This window comes from Branchiostoma belcheri, unplaced genomic scaffold (genome assembly GCF_001625305.1).
Source record: "Branchiostoma belcheri isolate BF01 breed outbred unplaced genomic scaffold, Haploidv18h27 scaffold119, whole genome shotgun sequence".
Classification (NCBI taxonomy): Eukaryota; Metazoa; Chordata; class Leptocardii; order Amphioxiformes; family Branchiostomatidae; genus Branchiostoma; species Branchiostoma belcheri.
The window spans coordinates 219026-230826 of record NW_017802591.1 but is presented as its reverse complement, the minus strand read 5'-3'; the positions used below and the strand labels follow the sequence as shown (position 1 = coordinate 230826).

At 45.4% G+C, this 11801-nt stretch overlaps 1 protein-coding gene across 2 annotated transcripts in view; it reads right to left on the bottom strand.

The window, feature by feature from the left end:
- The window catches only part of LOC109462574, a 53234-nt gene extending 50047 nt beyond the window's left edge, over positions 1-3187 (bottom strand). Inside the window, exon 1 of one of the 2 annotated variants that reach the window (XM_019759129.1) lies at positions 3096-3187. The gene's annotated coding sequence lies outside the window, so the exon portion shown is untranslated. Of the gene's footprint in view, positions 1-3016 lie in introns of both variants that reach the window. The other variant, XM_019759128.1, reaches the window with a different exon arrangement.
- Between the last annotated feature and the right edge of the window lie 8614 nt (positions 3188-11801).

The window sequence follows — 11801 nt, the reverse complement described above, 5'->3', positions numbered from 1 at the left end:
GTGATGGGACATGAAAGGTGTAGCATAGGTGAGAGGCCCTCGGGCCGTCGGTGAAATACCACTACTCTCATTGTTTCTTTACTTACTGGGTGAGGCGGAAAGCAAGCCCCTTGCGGGCTTTCCCTTCTGGCGTTAAGCGCACCGGCCGGCCGCGCTCGTCGCGGTCGTCAGCCGGGCGCGATCCGCTCCCAAGACAGTGTCAGGCGGGGAGTTTGACTGAGGCGGTACATCTGTCATGACGCCAAAGAGTAACGCAGGTGTCCTAAGGCGAGCTCAGCGAGGACAGAAACGTAGCGTTCGGGAAATCACCCGCTAATAGGGAACGTGAGCTGGTTGTAGACCGTCGTGAGACAGGTCAGTTTTACCCTACTGTTAAAGTGTGTTGCGATGGCAATCCTGCTCAGTACGAGAGGAACCGCAGTTTTAGACATTTGGTTCAGGCGCTCGGCAGATGAGCCGGTGGTGCGAGGCTACCATCTGAGGGATTATGACTGAACGCCTCAGAATCCCGCCCAGAAAGCAACGATACGCATTGCGCCTCCGTCGGATTGGCAGCCGTTGGGCTGTTCCGTAGCCCGGCAGAGCCACTTGCGGCGACCATCCGGGGGCTCCGACTATACCGTCGGACTCCGGGCTCAATCCGCAGAGCAGTCTCCTCCGCGCTGAATCCTCTGTAGACGACTTTGATGCAGCTCGGGGTGTCGTACCTAGTAGAGCAGCCGCTTCGCTGCGATCTATTGAAAGTCATCCCCGCGAGCTAAGATTCGTGTCCGTTCAGGCGCTCCGCCGCCGGTCCTGCGCGGACACGAATCTAGTGTCGCCCCCCTTCTTTCCCCGTAGGACATCGGAGAAGCCCTGCGGAGCCGGAGGGTACGCGCAGCCCCCGGCGCTTCGGCCCGCACGCCGACCGGCGAGAGGGCGGGCCATGTCCTTGGTGCTGAACTGGGGGGTCCCCGAGAAAGACGTCGGGTGTGCCATGTGTGGTGCAGGAGCAGCTCGTCGCCTCGAAAACTCGAAGGACCTGCGATACGGTCCCAAGGTGACCGACCGATCGGCCGATGGACGCCTATCGTGCAGGACAGGGAGTACGGCCTCAATCCAATGTATTAAGGATGCCTGTCCACATCAAAGAGACGGGAATGCTGACAAGTCTCGATTCCATGTAGTTGGAGAGTCAGGCCACCCCTGACACCCGGGCCTCGACAAACGGGACCTCTCCAATGTTCAATGTATTAAGTATGGGCATTGGTGGTCACTCTCCAATGTACAGTGTATGAAGTGTGGGCAATGGTAGTCCCTCTCCAATCTACCGTGTATTAAGTCTGGCGGCCGAGGACAAAAGCCTCGCCGTCGATTCCCGAGCTAGTCAAAAAACGACCACTCTCTCAGGTAGGTCGACCAACCTATGACATGGTCAGGCACCATTTTCTAAAATCCACCAAGACTCGCCCACGGGCTGGTCCTCAGGGCTCGGAGGCGACCGTCCCCGCTAGACCGGGTCGCTCCTCCCGCTCCCCGCCGCCGATCCTGTGCCGCGGCCACCCCGCTCCTCGCGCCACCGCCGGGATCCCCGTACTCCCTGGACACCCCGCCCGGGGCGGCCGCGGCACGGAGTCGGCGGCGGGGACCGGGAGGGGCGACCCGGCTCGGCGCGGGCGGTCTCCTCCGAGCCCTAAGGACCAGCCCGTGGGCGAGTCTTGGTGGATTTTAGAAAATGGTCCTTTACAGGTGTCTGACCATGTCATAGGTTGGTCGACCTACCTTGAGAGAGTGGTCGTTTTTGACTAGCTCGGGAATCGACGGCGAGCAATCGCGCACTCTCTCTCCAGTCGTTTTGCTACCCCGCCGGGCAGGCTGCCACTCCCCGCGAGGGCAGCCAGAGGTCAACAACCGGCTCGGAAGGCGGCCGTTCCTCCGCTACTGCGGGCGAGGTCGGCCGTGCCGAGGGCGTCCGGAAACAGCGCCGGGGGCATCGCCAGACATAGTGCGGGATCGTTCCTGACGGGACGGCTCAGGCGTTGAAGGGAAGCAACGGTCAGGTGTGGCCGGGAGTTCTGCGCTCAGGCTGCCGAGGGTTCGCGCTCAGCTCTACGGCGCGTTCCCACTTTAACGGCATTGACGGTGGAGTGGAGAGCGGACCGCCCGCTTGCGGGGCCAGGGACCCTCCATCCGCTCCCGGCGGGACCGCTAGCTCGCCCGCCCCTCGCGTCCTCGCTACCTGGTTGACCCTGCCAGTAGTCATATGCTTGTCTTAAAGATTAAGCAATGCACGTGCAAGTTTAAACTGTCTCAGTGAAACTGCGAATGGCTCATTAAATCAGTTATGGTTCCTTTGATCGTCACATCCTACATGGATAACTGTGGTAATTATAGAGCTAATACATGCGGAAGAAGCGCCGACCTCACGGTCTGGCGTGTATTTATCAGACCAAGACCAACCCGGGGTTCGCCCCGGTCCCTTTGGTGACTCTGGATAACCCAGCCGATCGCACGGTCTTCGCACCGGCGACAGATCATTCGAATGTCTGCCCTATCAACTTTCGATGGTAGGTTCTGTGCCTACCATGGTGGCAACGGGTGACGGGGAATCAGGGTTCGGTTCCGGAGAGGGAGCCTGAGAAACGGCTACCACATCCAAGGAAGGCAGCAGGCGCGCAAATTACCCTTTTTCTCGCCACAACAGCTTTCTACTCCATAAAATGCATGGCTCTATAACATATCTTGAAAAGGCGTTTTAAAACAGGTTGCCATAAATGTAATCATTTTGAGGTCTAATCAAGGTCCACCCACCTACAAAATCAACACAATATTATACCTCGGCCTTCTGAAGTTACACACACTAACCCTATCGATCACATGAAGCTCCATGTTATGAGAAAAAAGCGTAGCATATATTCTACGCAATAAGTGACTTTTGTCTAACCAGCCTCAAAATAAACATGAAAATAACAATAAAACTTAACAGACACTGGCAAATGATACTTTGCAAGTCAGAGCGAACTTGTGCGTTTCTTACCGTGCGCTAAGATAGCCGGGATAGCAGTTAAAAATGTAAGGCCGCGTTCTGAACCAGAGTCAGATCTGCGGCGCCTAACCTTTCTTCTTTCAGTTGACAGACCACGATGTAAGGTCGTCAAGAGACGATGTCGAAATACGCCAACGTGTCAGGTACTGCCCGTTATATCACCTCCAACTTTAGCTCTTCCGATTCGTTCGTACTCTGAGCATCACGAGACCATCTTCCTACCAATCAGAGACTTTAAGCTCGACATTTCCGAACCAGTTGAGGTTGCTCGTCTGTGCAGAAGCCTGTCACATCGCTCGTCTTCTCTGTTGTCAGTAAACACTGCAACCCACGCACACGCTGGCGGCACGACTTTGATTTCTCACTAGTTCGTCTCATCATAGCGGTTTTCTCGTGTCAGGTGAATGTAATTCGTTTTACAAATTCTACAAAAGTGGCAAAAGTGTAAGGACAATTTAACATGAAATTGTATTATAAAAAGTAATGGATAGTTGATTTTGGCACATGACCCTCGACATGAAGAACCAGCGTGGAATAACAAGTTACAAGTCGACGCCACTCGTACGCTTCATGGATGATATGAACCTGCGCACTTCGTATTGACGGTACGCGGTAATATTCGTCCGGACAGTTAAAACCACCAAACAGCAGTACAAAAATATAGTACGTTATTCACCCTTGGTATGTGTCATCTTGTTTGAAACAGGTCTATACACATGTCAGCACAGCACAGGGCTACATCCGGCATTTGTCATCACTGTTTATCAAATATGCCCAACCGGTACGGGCCGACGGAGAGTGTCGGGATTCTCTGCGAGCGCAACGATGACTTTTTGAACGACCACAAACCCCGTCCTCTTCCCCAAGGCTTGGTTTTAGTCGCGCTCAAAACCGTGTTACCATATCATCAAACATCAGTTGTGTAAAATGCATTAATACCTAAGTACGGAATGACAATATATTCCTAGGAAAGGAAAGATGAAGACGACCAAACAAGAAAATGCACGGTCTGTACAAAAGTTATCAGTATACAACGATGTTTTGTTCAAGTCTGTATACGTCAGCCGCTTGGTATATACATGTACGTAGAAACTCTATGAACACGGTCCATTGAATCGTGCAGTACGTTATAAGCCGCATACTATTTACCCACACAGCTCACTGAATCATACACTATACACAAAGTACTTTCTTCTTTAAAGGATCTTAACTAGTCTGATTTAACCTGTTTTACTAGCAATTCTAGCAACATTTAATTAATAGATTTTTTTTTCCAAACAGTACCCGTGCAGTCGCAGCCTTTATACGGCTGAATTGATGCAGGGTATCACATAATAATCAATACAGATCAAAACAATTACAACAATCAAATAATACACATGACACACATATGTTTTTTTGTGGAACTGTCGCAAGGGTCTGTGCGGCTGTCATTCGGCGCCACAAGGTTACCTCAATACGACTTTTCCCCAACCAACTTTTCCCGAAGTTAGGTACCCATTTACACCTGGGTGGAGTGAGGAAATTCGTGTTAAGTTCCTACGTTGTGCCCTTTCCCAAGGGCACAGCGTCGGGACGCATGTTCAGACATGTCACGGGTACGACTCGGAATCGAACTCGGGTCTCCCCGCTTCATAGTAGATTGCTCTAACCACTACACCACCCGACGCCACCTATGCCCCCGACGCCACATAGATGTCCACCTATGCGTGCTGCTGGTACAGAACCATTGCCCGCAAGTGATCCTGGCAAGATCGCCACTATATATTTTATGCAACTATAGATCTATATAGGCCTTGAACTATCCTCATAAATCTTTAAGAATATCGGCAAAGTAGATAAACCTTTGAACCGTCGTTCTGAACCAGTGTTTGTTCCGCGGTACCTCAATATTTCCTCTGACAGTTGACAGAACAGAACACGACAGAACACGATCTAAAGACGTTAAGAGACTACGTCAAAATAAGTCACATCAAACACAATCTACTTTCATTGTTCAGTATTTTTAATCCATGACCAGTTTTCTCTCCACCAATCATTGAGATCCAGGCTTGCCACTTTCGTCCATGGCGCAAGGGCAATGTCCGAACAGGTCTCCCCATTTGCCTGTTGTGTGACGACAACATAGGAGGAGCTCGCACATTCTCCTTTGTTGTCATTTAACAACCCACCAAAGTGAAAACAATTTATATGAGATCTATCTTTTATCCTTGCAGTTCTAGTTTTGTTTATTACTAAGATATTGCAACATGTTTGAAACAGGTCTTTACACATGTCTGCAAAAACTGGTAGTTTTAAATTTCTCTTAGTCAGTCGTGCCAGTTAGTCAGTCTGATTTGAGCAGGACTACTTGGAGCATCGCCAGGCAAGGGAGAAGCTGTCACTCTTGTAGATTGGTTAGTACGTAACATGGATTAGTAATTTATGTTTCGTAATAGTGCTATTGTTAATATTTATGATATGGTAAGCCGGTTTATATATACCCTGATATAATCATGAGCAGTCCTATAGTAGTGCATTTGGTTATTTTTGCATATGGTTTTCTGACATTTTCTAGCCCTGTTACTGGGCTCAGTCGTATAGCAAGGCATGACATCCTTAACCCTTTGCCTTACATGCATAATACTTTGCCTTACAGTCTAGATCACAACTCTGCAGTCAGACAGTGTACTTATGTATTAAGTCTACTGATACCTGATGTCACGAAAACAACAGGACAGAGTAGCTCAGCCAATGTTGATTTTGTTAACCTGTGTTTTCATATCCTACTTGTCTTATCTGGAGATGTAGCCACAAATCCTGGTCCAGCTAAGCTGAGGCAAGTGAAAGACCCATGTGCAGTATGCCAAAAAGGAGTCAGGACAGGAATAGAGTGTGAGGTATGTACCAAATGGTTTCATCCTACATGTGCAGGTATATCAAAACTGTTTTTTCAAACATACCTTAGGTATGAAACCCTTGAGTGGACCTGTTACAAATGTGAATTTGCGCGCCTTGCACATCTTCCTGATGTAGAGTCAGATGCTCGGTTGGGTTAAGGCAGCCTATGGCATACTATGAGTAGTATTTCATACATATGCCTGTAACTTTTGATAGCTTGGTCGCACCACAACTAAACTTCACACAGTTCTATTAGTACTTGAAACACATTGAATAAAGTTTTTGTTTTGTTTTTACTACTTCTGAATTTTTGGGTTAAAAATCAACATTTTGGTTAAAAAAGCTGTTTACTTCATGGTTTTACGTGCAAGCGGTAACAACACCTTTCATCATGATATTTTACAAGTAGAAAGCCAACCCCCTATTTGTTACTTTTGTCCGAGGCTGTTTTGTTTTAAATGACAGTTACATTGTTTTTTTTTGGGCCAAAAACGACAGAAACAGCTATTTTTCTGTCATTTTTCGTTAAAAAATCACCACAGTTTAAAAATATTGACTTATATGCAAAATAGCCCCGGACAATTTTGATAAAAAAGTGTTAATACGTTAAAATGAATTACTCTAAAGATCAATTATGCTGTTTTCAGCTGCGCGTAAAGCCGTTTAAGTCATACTCCGTGAATAAAATGCGTAACAAGAGTTCCACGATCTCATACCTTCGCCAAATGATGTTAACCCTTGTGGTTGACAAATTATACAATTTAAATCATTGATTTTGTAAATAAGAACCCCATTTGCATGGATTTTATCAGTTGATCATATTCTACACCCAATGACAGCCTTATCTTAACAAAAATGCTATTATAGCACTTCCTCATAAATTATGCAAATGAGGCCATGATTGAATAAATTATGTTTGTTGATGTTCACCTTCACTTAACTTCCAAATGTGGCAAGTATGAAATTCCCAGCAGTTACAACTATGAAATTATAAAAATTTGCCATTTATTATGCAAATTAGGTCCTCATTTACATAATCTATATCCTCAGATGTTTTTTCTCGTTCTCACAAATGTCACAAGTGTTTCATAGGTCTATTATCAAACAAAGCAGATTTATAGAATTTCCTCATTAATTATGCAAATTAGCTCCTGATTTGCATAATTGTCATCTGATCATGTCAAGCATCACTTCAACTACCTACATACCAAAAATCACGACAATCCGTCAACCGGTTCTTGAATTATCCTCCTTCGAAAAATTTTCAACAAATGCTCCTGCAGTTCCAGAACAAGCCGCTAGGGGACCCAAACTCATGTCACTTCTTCCCTATCCCAAGAGCTATCTGCCATCCAAAATTCGTGTCCCTAGCATGTCCAGATCACGAGATATCAAAACCGGAAGTTCTGCTGCAGTACCTAGGAAAGCCACCAGGGGGCCCAAAATCTAATCACTTCTAGGTCTCATGAAGACCTACCCACCTACCAAGTTTCATTCCAATCCATCCACCGCTTCTCGAGTTATCTTGCTAAACCACACACACACACAAACCCACACACACACAGACAAACGCTACTGAAAACATAACCTTCTTGGCGAAGGTAACAATGCGGGTTTACAGGGGAAACATACAAATGACCGCCGGTAACTCCGAATTCGAACACGCGTTCTATTCGAATGACGTCATATTGAACATGGTGGAACATGATTCGGGTTTGAAACATGTCTGTGGCCATCGTGCAGACACACGCCCGAACTCTAACATGAATATCAGCCTAGGCCGCCTTAACCCAACTGAGTGACTAATCATCAACATTCCCTACTTGTATCCTGGATTCTCTAACAACACATCCTATATTTCCTAAGGAGTCTGGGAACAAAGCTCTGTTACTGGCTCACCAAAATATCAGGAGCCTTCCAGCTAAACATATGTTCCGTGAGGTGCTTACCCAAGAAAGTGGAATTGACATTCTTGGCTTGACAGAAACACATTTGACTGAGGATTATCCAGATAATGTATTAAATCTTCCAGGATATACTTTCCTGTGCGAAGACAGAGGCTCACGCCATGGTGGAGGTGTAGCCATGTACATTAAAACACATATTGCCTATCGTGAAAGAAATTACCTCAACATTGAGGGACTAGAAGCAATATGGATTGAGCTAATGCCACAAGTGGGCAAACATTTATTGATATGTTGTACATATAGACCCCCTTGTGATAACACTTTCTTTGAGCACTTTAATGCCAATTTAGAGAAAGCATTAGATCTTGATATGGAGATTATGGTAATGGGGGACCTGAATTGTGATTGTCTTATTGTTACAGGGAATATCATTGAACTTAAATTCTTGTGTGACTTACATGGTTTAACAAACTTAGTTCAATCACCTACGAGAGTTACCGAAACAACTGCAACTTTGATTGATGTAACTCTTACCTCCAACCCAGCAAAATACACGGATGGCAGAGTATACAACAGTTGCCTCAGTGACCACCACATGGTGTATACTCATAGAGGTTGTAAAAAGCCAAAACCCAGGCCACAAATCATTACTACTAGATTATTCAAGAACTTGGATGAGTCCAGCTTTATAGCGGATCTTGCTAGTGTTCCTTGGCACACAGTAGATATTTTTGATTCTGTGAATGACAAATGGGAAACCTTGAAGGAACTGTTTAACACTGTATGTGATGTACATGCCCCAGTTGAGCAGTTCAGGGTCAGAGGTTACAATTGTCCACCTTGGCTCACAGAAGAAGTGAGACAAGTGATGCACGCACGTGATCATGCAAGGCATCATGCTGAACTGACACAGTCACCTATAGACTGGGAGGCATATAAGAAACTGCGTAATAGAACTAAGAAGATGATATTGAACTCTAAAAGAGATCACTACACAAATGTTATCCACAGTTCAGCAGACAACAAGAACAGTCTTTCTGAAATGTGGAAAGCTCCCAAGAAACTGACTGGAAGTCAGAAGTCCACAGAAATACCTACCTTAGTCAACCATGATGGTGAAGCTATATCATCACCCTACAGTATAGCAGAACAGAATAACTCCTTCTTTGGAGGAGTGGCTGGCAAACTGGCTGGGTTATTGCATAAGTACAAGTCCATATTACATCCCTTGCAGTTTGCACAACACAGTAAAGTGACTTTCCCCTTCCAACCCATATCAGAGGCTGTTGTTTTGTCCGAGCTTTCTTCCATGAAAAGAAACAAAACCACTGGTCTTGATGGGCTAAACTGCAGACTCCTGAAGATTGCTGCCCCTGTTATAGCACCTTCCTTGACCAGCATTTTGAATGCTTCCTTGTCCACCTCTGAGTTCCCTGCAGACTGGAAGAAAGCGCGAGTTGTCCCTATCTTCAAAGCTGGAGATAGAACAGACACTGGTAATTACAGACCAGTTAGCATTGTTCCAGTAATATCCAAAATACTACGTGCAGTTCATCAGCAAGTCTATCAGTTCCTGACTGAGAATGACCTTCTCTCTTGACCATTACATCCTTCTGCAAAAACTCAGTGCCTTCGGAGTCATTGGCTCTGCAGCTAAATGGTTCCGATCGTACGTCTGTGAGCGATCTCACTGCACAGTTATTAATGGACAAACGTCCAATTTCTGTAATGTTGATTGTGGAGTGCCGTAAGGCTCCATGTTGGCACCGCATTTGTTTGTAATGTATGTAAATGATATGCCAAAATGCATACAACACTGCAAAATTGCTTTATATGCTGATGACACTGTGGTATACTTCAGCCACCCTTAGAAACCATACAAAGGGCTCTTCAGTCTGATATGGACCGTCTTCATCACTGGTTTGTGGCTGACTGTCATTCTGTCAACGCCAAGAAGTGCAAAGTCATGCTTATTGGCACACGGCATCGGCTTAGGGGAAAAGACCAGTTACAAGTATTAATGAATGGAAACCCCCTTGAAGTAGTCCCGGCTTTTAAATTCATTGATGTAATTGTTGACAGCGAACTGAAATGGGATTTTCATGTTATTCATGTTCTGTCTAAATTAAAGCGCGCGCTTGGAATCACGGTGGTAAAATCTGGGCTGTAAAGTTCCCACATGTCATAGAATCCGAACAGTGTTCGATCGTGTTCGATCTGGGCAATTCGAATCGAACCCGCGTTCCATTTCGGGGTCACCTGCGGTCATTTGCAATAAAGCGGCAAAACAAGCCCTTGTGCCTGAGTGACTCGCAACAGATAAAAAACAACACTTTTCTATAGATACAAACAGTTTCCAGGACAGTACATGTCCGCTATTATTTTTTTGTGGACATGTAACATGTAGCGAAGCTACTGTCGTATCCTTGGGTGACCTTGAATACTGTAATGATTCTTTACGCCTTTATGAATAACACGGTGCACACTTTTGGGAGATATGACATGTCTGCACAACTCGTTCAAACCTGGAAACATGGAGAGTCAAACATACCCCATTTACGGCTCAAAATGACTGTCACGGTTGTCCCGAAAATCGTGCTTTTGGGATTTTTGAAAAATGCGTTTAATTTTGAATTACGGGTAATTGAGTGCGAAAAAAGCCAAAAAATTCGATTTTTTGAACTATTTGTCAAGAAAACCTATACTTATAGTCAGAAATTAAAAAATCCCAAAAGCACGATTTTTCGTCTTATTCCTAGTCGTCAAAAAACATAAAAATCAGTGATCTTGCGTAATATGTGTAGCCAGGTTTGCTCGGTGATTGGCTAAAATATGACGCTGCAAAATCCCGAAAATTGTCGCCTTTTTTAACGTAATACGAAAAAATCATCCATTTTGCGCAAAAAATCACCATTGAATGTATGTAAAGACAATAATTTTATTTTATTTCAACGAAATTTTCCCTTCGATACTAGTTTGTTTATTTTCAAATGTTTTACGGTTAGCCCAAAATTGCGTCTTGTAACCCGATACTTTATCGAACGCCCCCGGCAATGGGAAAAATGCCGTAGTGACAGACCGCCGTGAATAATGCGTCAGGTCCAACCTTTTGTCACACAATCTGCACTTGTCACCTTATATAACACCATATTTTTTACCGCATTTAACTTATGCCTGTACTGTCTGGGATGGTGCCATTTCGGTACAATATGATAAGATGCAAAGAATGCAGGAACCGAGTAGGAAATTGATCTTGAATGAAAGCCCCGTACAGAACACCATCACGGGAAGTCCTCTCTCGTCTGGGATGGAAGTCCGTGAGAACTCTACATCGCCAACATAAAGCCATGCTAGTGTATAGGGTCTTGGACAATTCTTTACCACCACATATGCGAGGAGTGTTCATCCGGTATAGAGATGAAGCCTCCAGATCCACCAGACAGAGCACATTGGACAACCTCATCATACCGAGGCCCCAACTGGAAGTGTACATGCGGTCACTGAGGTACTCGGGGGCGACTGAGTGGAACTCCTTGCCACCACATGTACGAGCAGCCCAGTCATTGGGAACATTTAGAAGTATGATAAGGACCTTGGACTGATAACGGACTGATGATTTACTGTTTATTTTTGTATTATATTTTGATTTGCATTTTGTTTTGATTTTGTATTATATTTTGGTTTGATTTGTAATCCGTGACCCCGCTCTCACCCTCGACCTTGTTGAAAAGCGGTCATATGTATGCACCGAACAAGCTTTCGAGTTTAAATAAAGGTTTACTACTACTACACTACTAAACTACCTTGCACATGTCGGGGTGAAGTTGTAGTCCCCAATCCATGAATCAGGTGGACACCAGTTGCAAGTCAGTGTTTGTGGCCATGGTGTTAGCTACCTCCTGCACTGTTCTTGCTTAATTATAGAGAGACGTGTCGTCTACAAAGTAGTTAAGTCCAGATTTACACGGCAGGTCCATCAAATCATTAAG